Below are 12,505 nucleotides of genomic sequence, written 5' to 3'. Positions count from 1 at the left end.
CATATTAAACCTCGTTTTCCACATTATTCTATGCTTCTCCTTTGTTCCTTTCTCTCTCTCTCTCTCTCTCTTTTTTTTTTTTTTTTTTTTGGTTGGATGATTTCCCTTTATTTTAACGCTTGTGTCCTCTTTTTAGTTTGTGAATGTGTTGTTTGATTTTGATTTGAGGTTTCCCTGTTTTTTAAGTACGTTAACCCCTTCCTATATCTGCTTGTTTTTTCCTGACAGTCATATAGGCTCAAAAGCATTCTTTTTTTAAAAAAAGTTCTAGATTTCCTTACTTTCCTTCCCCACATTTTGTGATTTTGATGTCCTTTTTTTTTACATCTTCATATTTATCCTTCTGCTGTTGCTTGTGTTTATAATGGCTTTTATGAATAGTTCCCCCACCACCCTTTTAGGTCTATATACTGGCTTCTTTAAGTGATTACTTTCCAGTTGTGATTTCCTCCATCCTCTATCTTCTTACTTCTTTCCTGTTTAGAGGAGACCTTTCAGTATTTCTTTTAAAATGGGTTTAGTATTGCTATATTCTTTTAGTTCTTTTGTTGTTGTTGTAGAAATTCTTTATTTCTCCTATTTAAAACGATATTCTTACTGGGTAGAGTATTTGCTATGCTGTAAATTCTTCCCTTTTAGAACTTTGGATATATCTTGCTGCTCTTTTCGGTAGTGTTTCTGTAGAGAAATGAGCTGACAGTCCCTTATAATTAACTCTTTGTTTTTCTCTTGCTGCCTTTAGAATCCTCGCCTTATCTTTAACTTTTACCATTTTTATTACAGCATGTCTTGGTGTGGGTCTGTTTGGGTTCAACTTGTTCAGAGCCCTCTGTGCTTTGCATATCTTGATATCTGTTTCCTTTAGATTTGGAAGGTTTTTAGCCATAATGTCCTCAAATATATTTTCAATTGCCTTTTCTTTTTCTTCTCCTTCTGGAATCCCTATTATGTGTAGATTGGCTCGCTTTATATTATCCCAATAGATCTTATACTGCTTTCATGTTTTTTCATTTGGTTTTCTGTCTGCTATTCTGATTGGGTGATTTCCATTATTTTACCTTCCAAGTCACTTATTCATTCCTCTGCATTATTCATTCTGCTCTTCAATGCCTTTAACTTAGCTTGTGTCTTTGCAAATGAATTTTCTAATTTTCTTGGCTTTTACAAATAGCCCCCCCCCTTAGGTCTAATTTTCTTGGCTTTTACAAAAAGTCCCCCCCCCCCAATTTTAGGTCTATATACTGGCTTCTTTTTTTTTTAATTTTTTTTATTGAAGCATAGTTGATTTATGGTGTTTTGTTGATTTCTGTTTTACAGTATTGTGATTCAGTTATACATTTTTTTTCATATTTTTTCCATTGTGGTTTATCATAGGATATTGAATATATTTCCCCATGCTATACAGCAGGACCTTGCTATTTATTGAACCTTCCTTTATCACACATGAACTGGCTCCTGTTACCTTTCCAGCCTGATTTCTACCCTCCACTCCTGTCTCCCTATCTCCACCATCATGATCACACACTGTGCCTCAGCCGTACCATTTTCTTAGTTCTTCAAACCCACCATATCTTGCTCACCTTGGGCCTTTATACATATTTCTCTCTACCTGAACCACTGCTTCATTTCCCTAGCCAATTTCTATTCACTTTTATTTTGTTATTATTATTATTTTAAATTTTTCCCACTGTACAGCAAGGGGGTCAGGTTATCCTTACATGTATACATTACAATTACATTTTTTTCCCCACCCTTTCTTCTGTTGCAACATGAGTATCTAGACAAAGTTCTCAATGCTACTCAGCAGGATCTCCTTGTAAATCTATTCTAAGTTGTGTCTGATAAGCCCAAGCTCCCGATCCCTCCCACTCCCTCCCCCTCCCATCAGGCAGCCACAAGTCTTTTCTCCAAGTCCATGATTTTCTTTTCGGAGGAGATGTTCATTTGTGCTGGATATTAGATTCCAGTTATAAGTGATATCATATGGTACTTGTCTTTGTCTTTCTGGCTCATTTCACTCAGTATGAGAGTCTCTAGTTCCATCCATGTTGCTGCAAATGGCATTATGTCATTCTTTTTTATGGCTGAGTAGTATTCCATTGTGTATATATACCACCTCTTCCTAATCCAATCATCTGTCGATGGACATTTGGATTGTTTCCATGTCCTGGCTGCAATGAACATGCGGGTGCATGTGTCCCTTTTAAGTAGAGTTTTGTCCGGATACATGCCCAAGAGTGGGATTGCAGGGTCATATGGAAGTTCTATGGATAGATTTCTAAGGTATCTCCAAACTGTTCTCCATAGTGGCTGTACCAGTTTACATTCCCACCAGCAGTGCAGGAGGGTTCCCTTTTCTCCACAGCCCCTCCAGCACTTGTTATTTGTGGATTTATTAATGATGGCCACTCTGACTGGTGTGAGGTGGTATCTCATGGTAGTTTTGATTTGCATTTCTCTTATAATCAGCGATGTTGAGCATTTTTTCATGTGTTTGCTGGCCATCTGTATATACTGGCTTCTTTAAGTGATTACTTAATTTTCTAGTTCCTCTCTAATTATACTCTGCATTACTATTCATATCTGCCTTTTTCTTTTTCTTTTTAGGGCCGCATCATGGCATATGGAAGTTCCCAGGCTAGAGGTCTGATAGGAACTGCAGCTCCTAGCTTATGCCACAGCCACAGCAATGCCAGATCTGAGCCTCATCTGCGACCTATACCACAGGTCACGGAAATGCCAGATCTTCAACCCACTAAGTGAGGCCAGGTATTGAACCCACATCCTCATGGATACTAGTCAGGTTCATTACCCCTGTGCCACAGTGGGAACTCCCCATATCATCTCTTAATTCCTTTGTATCCACTCTTCATTCCTTCACATCTGCTCTTAATTCCTTCAGAATTTTTGCTATTCTCTTTTGAACTCAGCATCTGTTAGACTGCAGGTCTGTTTCCTTGTTTGCTCCTTGATGGGAATTCTCCTGTTCTTTTAACTTGGAATGTTTCCTGAGCTTCTTCATTTTGCTTACATTTTTCTTATTCTGTGAGTTTAGGCAAATCAACTAGTGTCATCTGTAGTCTATTTATATACAAGAGTGTTCCTGGGTATTATGTGATGGCTTACCTTTTTTTTTTTTTTTTTTTTTTTTTTTTTTGATGTGAGAGTTGGTTTTGGTTTGGATGCTTGTTGTCTTTTTTCCTTAGTGTGCACAGGCTGTTATTCCCTTGATAGATGGTGTGCTTCCATGTAGCCTGTGTGTGCTTCCAGGGAGATGGAGGCAATGGGCAGGGCCCATAATCAGGGCCCTTGACAGTAGCAAGGACCCATAAGGAGGGTGGCACAGGATTTTCCTTGTTGTAGGGCCCAAGGAAGTGCCACTGACCCTCAGGCTACTGTAGGCAGTGCCCAGAGTCTTTGGCAATGGCAACAGCAGAGCGTGTGTATTCCTGGGGGAGAGAGAGCAACAATGGGTGGCTCTTGGTTGCAGTGCAGAGGTGACTAGGGCCACAGGTGGTGTCTTTTCACAAACCCCTGGTGGTGACAGGCCATGCCTACCTCTGGAGTCTGAGATCCCTGTGGCAGTTTGCCCCTACCACTTGTTGCCCGCAAGAGGCACCCCATGCCTGAGAGCCGGCACATGCCCAGATAAAGATATTCCTATGGCCCTCCTGCCTCTCCTCTCTCTCATCCTCTGTAACAATGGCACCATGCTTCTCCTGCAGGCCCAAGCTTCCTCCTGTGCTTCCTTGGCTGTGGCTCTCCACTCCCCAGCCTGTGGTGCACCATTTCTTAGCCCCTCAAGCTATCTCTACACAGCCAACCCTAGTCCTCTCCCTGGAACTGACCTCCAGACCCTGAGTCTCAGTGTCCAGCCCACACCCTAGCATCTCAGGGTGGTGGTACCACTGGTTTGGATGCCCCTCTCTCTGCTTTGCCCTCCTCAGACTGGCTATTGCACCTTTCTCTGAGGCTTTGAGGTTCCCTCTCCACCTCAGCTGATCTTGTCAGGTAGGTGGCCTCTCAGGATCCAGATTCCTTTCCTCTTTCACAGCTCCCTCTCAGGTGCTGGTCCCTTCCTGATTCCTTTTTTTCCCTCTTCTCTCTCTCTTTTTTTCCTTTTGTTCTACACAGTTATGTGGAAGGTTTCTAGTCCTTTTTGGAGGTTTAAGGTCTTTTGCTAGTGTTTAGTAGTGGGCGTTTGTGCCAATTGTGTACAATTTGTGTACATTTGTGCCAATTGTGTACATGTAGATGCTGCCTCTTACTCCTCTGCCACCTTGATCCTGTCTCCCACATGTATCTTTTTGAATTATGGTTTTCTCTGGATAGATGGCCAGGAGTGGGATTGCTAGATCATATGGTAGTTCTATTTTTAGTTTTTTGAGGAATCTCCATGCTGTGTTCCATAGTGGTTGCACCACTTTACCTTCTCACCAACAGTGTAGGAGGGTTCTTTTTTCTCCACACCCTCTCCAGTATTTATTGTTTGTAGACTTTTTATGATGGCCATTCCAGCTGGCATAAAGTGGTACCTCATTGTAGTTTTGATTTGTATTTCTCTAATAATTAACAATGTTGAGGATCTTTTCATGTGCTTTGGTCATCTGTATGTCTTCTTTAAAGAAATGTCTATTTAGCTTTTCTACCCTTTTCCCCCTTTTTGGCCACTCTGTGGCATATGGAGTTGCCAGGCCAGGGACTGGATGTGCGCCGCAGTTGTGATGTATGCCACAGCTATGGCAATGCTGGATCCTTAACCCACTGTACCAGGCCAGGGATTGAACCTGTGACCCAGAACTCCAGAGACACTGCTGATCCCATTGTGCCACAGGGGAATTTCTGCCTGTTTTTTTTTTTTTTTTTTTTTGATTGGGTTGTTTGTTTTTTGGATAATGAGCTGCAGGGGTTTTTTGTATTTTGAAGATTAATCCCTTGTCAGTAGCTTCGTTTGCAAATATGTTCTCCCATTCCGTAGATTATCTTTTCATTTTGTTTATGGTTTCCTTTGCTGTGTAAAAACTTTTAAGTTCAATTAGGTCCCATTTGTTTGTTTTTGTTTTTATTTTCTTTACTCTAGAAGGTAGATCAGAGAAGATATTGCTGCAGTTTATGTCAGAGAGTGTTCTGTGCTTTTCCCTAAGGATTTTATGGTATCTGGTCTTATAATTAGGTCTTTAATCCATTTTGAGTTTAATTTTGTGCATGGTGTTAGAGAGTGTTCTAATTCTTTTTCATGTACATTCTTTTTTATCTAGCTGTCCACTTTTCCCAGCCTCATTGAGCCACAACAGGAACTCCTGAAAGACCTCTCAATAGGACATGTCCACAGTTGAATGTACATCATCTCACACCCTCCATTCACCCCAGCCCATGATTTCTCTTATTGAATTCATTATCACAGGAAGTTACACCACTGACACCCCTCACCCCCTTGGCTTATGTGCCCTCAGAGCCATGCTTGACTCCCTTCTCCCCTCCTGCACATTACTATTCACTGAGCCCTGTTCACCCTACCTCCTAAACAATCCCTCATGTCATCCCTTCCTCTCTAGCTTTAGCCCATGGCCTCCTCTGGACTGAGGTTAAAGCCTTTTAGCATATGTCCCTTCCTCCAGATTCTCACTGATAAGCCATCTTTTTATGGTGCCTCTGAAAGTGTCATTCTGTCACCCCAAGCACACATTCTGCCTTTTCACACCTCTCTGTCTTTGTACTAGATGTTCCCTCTACTAGATTACTTATTCCCCTTGTCCAATTGGCAAGTTCTCATCTGTCTTTCAAGAAGGTGTTGAGTGCCTTTTCAAACGCTGCATTTTCCCGAGCCCTCATCTCAAGTGTAATTGGTCCCTTTGCTCTGTGCTTTCATTAATACTTAGTATATCTGATTTTTTTAACCTTACATATATCTGCTTTATCTGTCTCTGCAGCTTTTTGAAGGCCATAATTATGTCATTTTTATATCACTTTCCTTGTTAATCAATAAACATTGAATGAAAGAATTGAATTTCACAAAAATTCATTAAATACATAGTTCATACAGACACATTATTCTAAACACAGTGGAAAACTCGGCGTCTCAAAGAGCAAACAATCTAGTCTACGATAGGCCCAAGGACGTGGGCCAAGAAGTGCCTTACAGAATACTGCTGCATGTTCCATTTACTGTCACCAGGTGGCAGTAGTGTGCCATTGTCATGTGGTCCAAGCTCAGACGTTCCAGAACTTCAAAAAGGTGGCTGTGCTTCATTGGGGTTGCTAGGTTAATAGCAGGTGAGCCACTGGGGAAATGTAGGCTGTGTCTACTTTCTGGACATGCTGGGTTTGCAAGAGCTTTTGGGAGCTGCCCGCAGCTGCACCTGGCATAGGCTGTATTTCTCATTCAGATCTCTCTGATCTATATACTCAGAGCAGGGAAACTGAGAGGTCTCCAGATTGGGATCAGGTCTTCATCTTTGAAGACCTCCTGCTGTGCACTTCTCTTTAACTTCTTCCAGTGGTAAGCTTCCATTCAGTGGGGCAATGTCAGGGACCTTAATAATGGCTTTTGTCTATTTTAATTCAGACAATGGCTATGGTGATTAGGAGGTCTTAGGTGACCTCTGTTAGAGCAGTGTCAATAAAGACTAATGAGCTATTCCCAAAGTTCACTGCATGGAAAAATGAATGGAAACTGAGGGAAGCAGAGAGAGTAAGGGAGAACAAGTCATTCAAAAGTCTGGCTCTGAAGCATAGGGGGAGGACAGCTGGAGAGGGAAAGGAGAGCAGTGAAAGGTCAGTGTCATGCCCATGCCCTTCACTTCTGCCCCTACTCCAGGGTGGGGGATATTCACCCACGTCCACAGGATGAAGACATGGACAGGAAGGGAAACTGAACTATGAGCAATAGATAGGATACCCATCAGACCAGTGTTCAGCAGAACCAGGAGGGGATGAGAACAAGAATACAAGCTAGGGATCAGCCTTGGAAGAATTGAAGAATCAAAGCCCCTCTTCATTTGAGGCACGACATGAACTTAGGTTTTGCCAGTTTGGGTTGATGATAGAAGAGACAGAAAATGGAGGATGTTCATGCCTAATGTCCTTTTTTGGGAGGGTTGAAATAAGAGACCAGGTTACCTCCCAACACAAGAGTAAGAATATCAAGAGTGATACAACAGGTTTTCTTAAAAAAAAAAAAAATGGTACAGACCAGAAAGAAGAGAGAAGGCATTTTGAAGAATGGGAAAAGAGACTAACAGTTATGGTGGAATTCATGAGTTTGTAGTAAGGTAACTGGCAAGGTCACTGGGTTTCATGCAGCAGAATTCAGAAGTTAGAGATGGTACCATTGTTCTGCTTAGTGGATGTAGGGTTGAGGTTAGTTAGAGAGGAGGTAGATAAATAAAAGAGGCCACCTAATGAATGTTGGTGAGGATGTTGTTGAAATGGTTAAGCTTCGGAAATTCTCCTGTGGTACAGGGGGTTAAAGATGCGTCATTGCCACAATTGTGGTGTGGGTTCGGTCCCTGGCCTGGGAACTTCCACACGCTATAGGTGCAGAAAAAAAAAAAAAAAGTTAAGCATGGTGTCCAAATTAGGTGGGGAAGGAACTGCCAACAAGATTGGCAGGAAAAATCAGAACCGATGAAACAATTATCAGTCTCAGTGACATAGAGAAGTCAATAAAAGGGAGTGAGGCAGTGGGACTGGAAGTGGAGTGAGAGAGGGCTGTTGGGATATTTTCAAGCTGAGGGTGTTTCTGCAGGGGAGGGCTGCTGATATGGAAGGACTCAAGCTCCTGGGAATAGAGGAGGATAAAGAGATGGCTGAGTATCAGTACAGACTCTCATCTCCTGAGACTATAGCATGAGCTAGGATGGCCAGGAAGCCAATGAGCCAGTTACGGAGTTATTTGTGGCTTCAGGGAGTAGTCTGGGGCTATTGATGATGGAGGTAGGATGAGGGAGGATGAAGGAGCATAAATTGGGTGCTGTGAACTTTAAAGTAAGAGGGACTTTAGAAGGCTATTCGAGGATGCAGATGGACAGGGCAGTGAAAAATAGGTAGAGAGATGCTCCAGAGTGTAGAGAGAGGGGTAAACCTGAATGGAGACCAAAGAACTGGAGAAATCATGTGAGGGGAGGAACTCACACCTTGGGTGGGGTTGTAGGATGGACCCGCTCAGCTTCGGAATCCCAAAGGTAGTGTAAATATATGTGATTTGGCCAATGCCTAGAACACAAATTAATGTGCTTCAGCTAATTAATGTCTTTTGCTTTTAGAATTTAAAAAAAGTTTATTGGAGTATAGTTGACTTATAAACTTATGTTAGTTTCAGGTGTGTAGCAAAGTAAATTGGTTAAATATACATATATCTATTCCTTTTCAGATTCTTTTACCATATGGGTTAGTAGCGTACTGAATAGATTTCTCTATGCTATTCCGTAGGTTCTTGTTAACTATCTGTTTTATATATAGTTGCTTTCAGAATTTTTAAAAACTGTACTTTTAATCTTCATCTTCCATAACTTGGTCCCAGAAGCTACTGGCTCCCTGGTAGACAGCTCCAGGCTTTTCTTCATGACAGACCACAAATAGATTGTTTTGTGCAATTCAGCTTTCTTCATTGTCTATCTTCTTTCTTTTTCTAGAAACCCCTTCCCAGAAAATGTCTAACTGTATGAGTGAGAGAAACAAGGACATGAGAACATTTCTAGATTCTTGTTCTAAGTAAGTGATGTAAGAGTAACAACACTAGCTTTTTTTTTTTTTTTTTTTTTTTTTTTTTGATGAATCACTTTGAAGTTTACAAATTACCTTAGTTACTTATTTCTCTATCAAAACCCCAGGAAGTAGGCAAGATGGGAGTTACCACTCCCAGTTTTCTATGTGAGCATTTTATTTTTATTTTATTTTATTTTATTTTTATTTTTTTAATCTTTTCTAGGGCCACTCCCGAGGCATATGGAGGTTCCCAGGCTAGGCGTCGAATCGGAGCTGTAGCCGCTGGCCTAGGCCACAGCCACAGCAATGCCAGGTCCAAGCTGCCTCTGCAACCTACACCACAGCTCACAGCAACTCGGGATCCTTAACCCACTGAACAAGGCCAGGGATCAAACCCACAACCTCATGGTTCCTAGTCAGATTTGTTAACCACTGCACCACGACAGGAACTCCTATGTGAGCATTTTAGACAGGTCCTGTGACTTCCTAAAACCACTAAGGTCCACAGCCAAAACGTGGAAAGCCAGACAGAAGTCTTGTACCTCAAGTCTGAATGATAAGCTCTGGAATAGAGGGTCCCTAAACTGTAGTTTGAATTTGTTCAAAGTGCAAATTCAATAGTCTGGGATGGGGTTTTTGAATTTGCATTTAAGGCAAGCATCTGATGCTTCTGTTTGAATGATCATACTCCCAAAAACAATAATCTAGATACTTCTTTTTCCTGTCTCTCTTAAAAGGGAAAAAAAGAGGCTGATCTCACCTCTTAGCAATCAAAGAAAAAAATTTTTTTTTTCTTGGAGCAGTGTAGCCCCTAGCTCTTCTCTTCTGTGACCTACCCACACACACTGATAAAGTTAATTATCTGCCCTGGCTAAATGACTTTCCCTAGCAACACCCTAGCAACTAACATCAGCTCTGCCTTAGGCTGAAAAACTGGAAAGAGATTTCTTGAAGTCCAGTGTATTTTACAACAGAACAAAACATCTGAACAGGAAATTAAATAGAAAGTAAACTGGATTCATTGCTAGGAGATGAGACACAGACATAGAGACAAGTTCATGACAATCCACTGAACACAAGTCATAAGTAAGAAACTTTCTTCTCCCAAGTTCTACTGATGCCCAGAGGAGAGACTGTGAGATCTCGTCCCATGAAGGAGAGGAAAACTTAAATGGGCAGGGCATCCTAGATGATGGTACTGTACACAAGGTGCCTCGTCAAGTCTCAAAGTGGGGAACACAGGGACCCCCTCTGGGCAGCACTGGGAGCTCAGTCTGGGATCTAAGACCAGATCATGGAGGGCCTTGAAGGTCACTTGAAGGACTTGGGCTGCATCAGAGGGCCCTGGAAATATTCACAGAACAAATATTTATGGAGCCAGGCACCACAATGTGCATGGCAGATACAGTGGTTGGGCCCCAGAGACAGTCTCTGCCCTTAGGAAGCTTGGAATCTAGTGATGGAGACAGATACTGAACAACCACAAAATGTAAAAATCAAACGTAAAAGTGAGTAAGTCGATATGAATCTTGAGACTACTAAGTGAAAGCTAGGTTCCAGGAGAGCATACACGGAGGAGCGGGATCTATTCCGGGAAATCCAGAAGGATTTCTCTGAGGAGGCTTTTTTGCACTGAGATTTGGAGGATGCAGAGGAGTTGGCTGGGAGAGGGTGCTGGGTAAGAGAGAGAAGAAAGAGCACTGGATTCCAGGTAGAGAGAACTGCACTGGCCAAAGTTCATAAAACCGAAAAGCCAGGATGGCTGGAGCTCCGGAGAGAGGCACATTGAACAGGGCCTCCAAGGCCACGTTAGAGATTCCATCTTTGTTCAGAAATCCAGGAAAAGCCACTGAAAAAGGATTTGAACCTCGGGACTGATGTTCAAATCTGCATTTAAAAAAAAGGATTGCTCAGGCTTCAGTTCAGAAGATGGATTGGAAGACAGTAAGAGCGGATGTGGGTGGCCCAATTAGGAGGCTGAGAGATGGTGACAACTCAGACTGGTGTGGTGGCAGAGAGACGGGAAGAGTGGACAGATTGACAGTGGACAGACTGATGAGGAAGCTGGAAGCTGGTGCCCTGGGGAGGGACGGGACATGTGGAGAAGGAGAATCTAGCTCTGGTAGTGGGACTGCGGCTCCATGGGCTGCTCGGAGCCTGATGCCATAACCCAGATGATGGGGTCACCACTGTGTAGTAGGAAGAACCCAATTTTGGTGTTAGTGAGGCCTGTTTTGAATCCCCGTTCTTTTTCCCTTACTTGCCAGAGCACACAGACAGGTAAATTTTATAGGTTCCTAATCTGGAAAATAAAGGAAGGGAGGGGGCTTCCTACCTCATGTGGCTTTCCTGTCAGTGATGGATGAAAAATGAACTATTACACCCTTTCTGTTCTATTCCCACCCACCTCCATGTTAGATTTAAATATGCTGATTTAGCTGAAAAGATTTTCAAGAACACCTAATCAAGCTATTGGATGTAAAATAAGCTCCATGAAGACAGGAGCCACATTTTATCTACTTCTTTAGTTTCCTGCCTTCTGAGATCAGGTACATGATCGCGAACCACTTATTTTAGTTTGTAGCATATATATCACCATTATAATTAGAAAAGACTCAGGTAACAATGTATTTAATATTTGCCTCTCCCCCAGATTGTAAGGTCCACAAAGGCAAGTCATTTACTTGTGTGTCCCAGTGCTGAGCACATGAGGGCTTTAGACGGGAGTGAGTGAATGAATTTTAGTTTCCTCTGGCCCCCACTACTCAGCACAGACTTGGCCCCGAATCTACACCCCATGAAAGCTTGCTGGATGCACGGGATTCGGCACTGTGGAGTTTATGTGAGCCTTGAGCCAGTCCAGTCATGCTGGAGATAATTTACTCAGGATCCAGAGGTGAATCCAAATGTCACCTCCATAAAGGAAGGCTGGTCAGCTGGATCAGGTGCTGATGAGGGTCAAGGAGGGTCAAGCCAAGAAAAGAGCATAATTGGCTTCTGCAAAGCGGTGCTCTCGGGGGACCTCTGGGAGAAGGTCCCCAATTCATAGTGGCAATGGGAGTCCCAGCACAAGGACTGAAGGCAGGTGAGGAGGAATGGAGCCTCCAAATGGAGAAGGCTCCTCTGGGCAGTTTGTTAGTGATGTCAAAGAGAAAAACCTGACCTGGAAAGCAAAGGGGATTGCTTTTTAAATGCAGGCTCTAGAAGTATGTGAACAGCCCAGAGGAAGGAGGGGGTTGCATAACCAAAGCTGACTTGGGATGCTTGTGCACCTTGAGGGGGAGGTAGAGGCCTTAAGGCATCCCCAAGGTGGGCTTGGTCTCGGTTACTGTGGTACCCAGGGCCAGTACAGACATACCTATTGAGATCCAGGGTGGGAGTGGGCGAACTCTGGAGAGGCCAGGCCCTGTGTTTCGCACTGGTCACTTCATTGAACTCTAGTGCCCCCTAGGGGAAGGGTGTATTAGCCACAGGCACAACACATATCCCTTCTGAGCATGAAACTCAAGCTTGAAGAGGTGAAATAACTCACATAAATTTCACAGTGGGTGAGTGACACGACTAGTGTTTGATTCAGGTCTGTCCCCAAGGACATACTGGAAAAGATTCCTGGGCCCTCTCCTGTCTGGCTTTGGGGTTGGTGCCTGAGGCTCTGACCAGTGGGCCCTCCCTCTCAGCTCCTCTCCAAACATCTGTCACTGACTGAGAAACTGGGCAAAATCTAAGCCAAGGAAACAGGCTTTTCTTTAAAACTTTCAAAACCCCTTTCCAGGGTTCTATGAGGACTCCTATAAGCCTC

This window comes from Sus scrofa, chromosome 2 (genome assembly GCF_000003025.6).
Source record: "Sus scrofa isolate TJ Tabasco breed Duroc chromosome 2, Sscrofa11.1, whole genome shotgun sequence".
In the NCBI taxonomy this organism is placed as follows: domain Eukaryota; kingdom Metazoa; phylum Chordata; class Mammalia; order Artiodactyla; family Suidae; genus Sus; species Sus scrofa.
The sequence above is the reverse complement of the archived record's forward strand: the minus strand, read 5'-3'. Positions refer to the sequence as shown.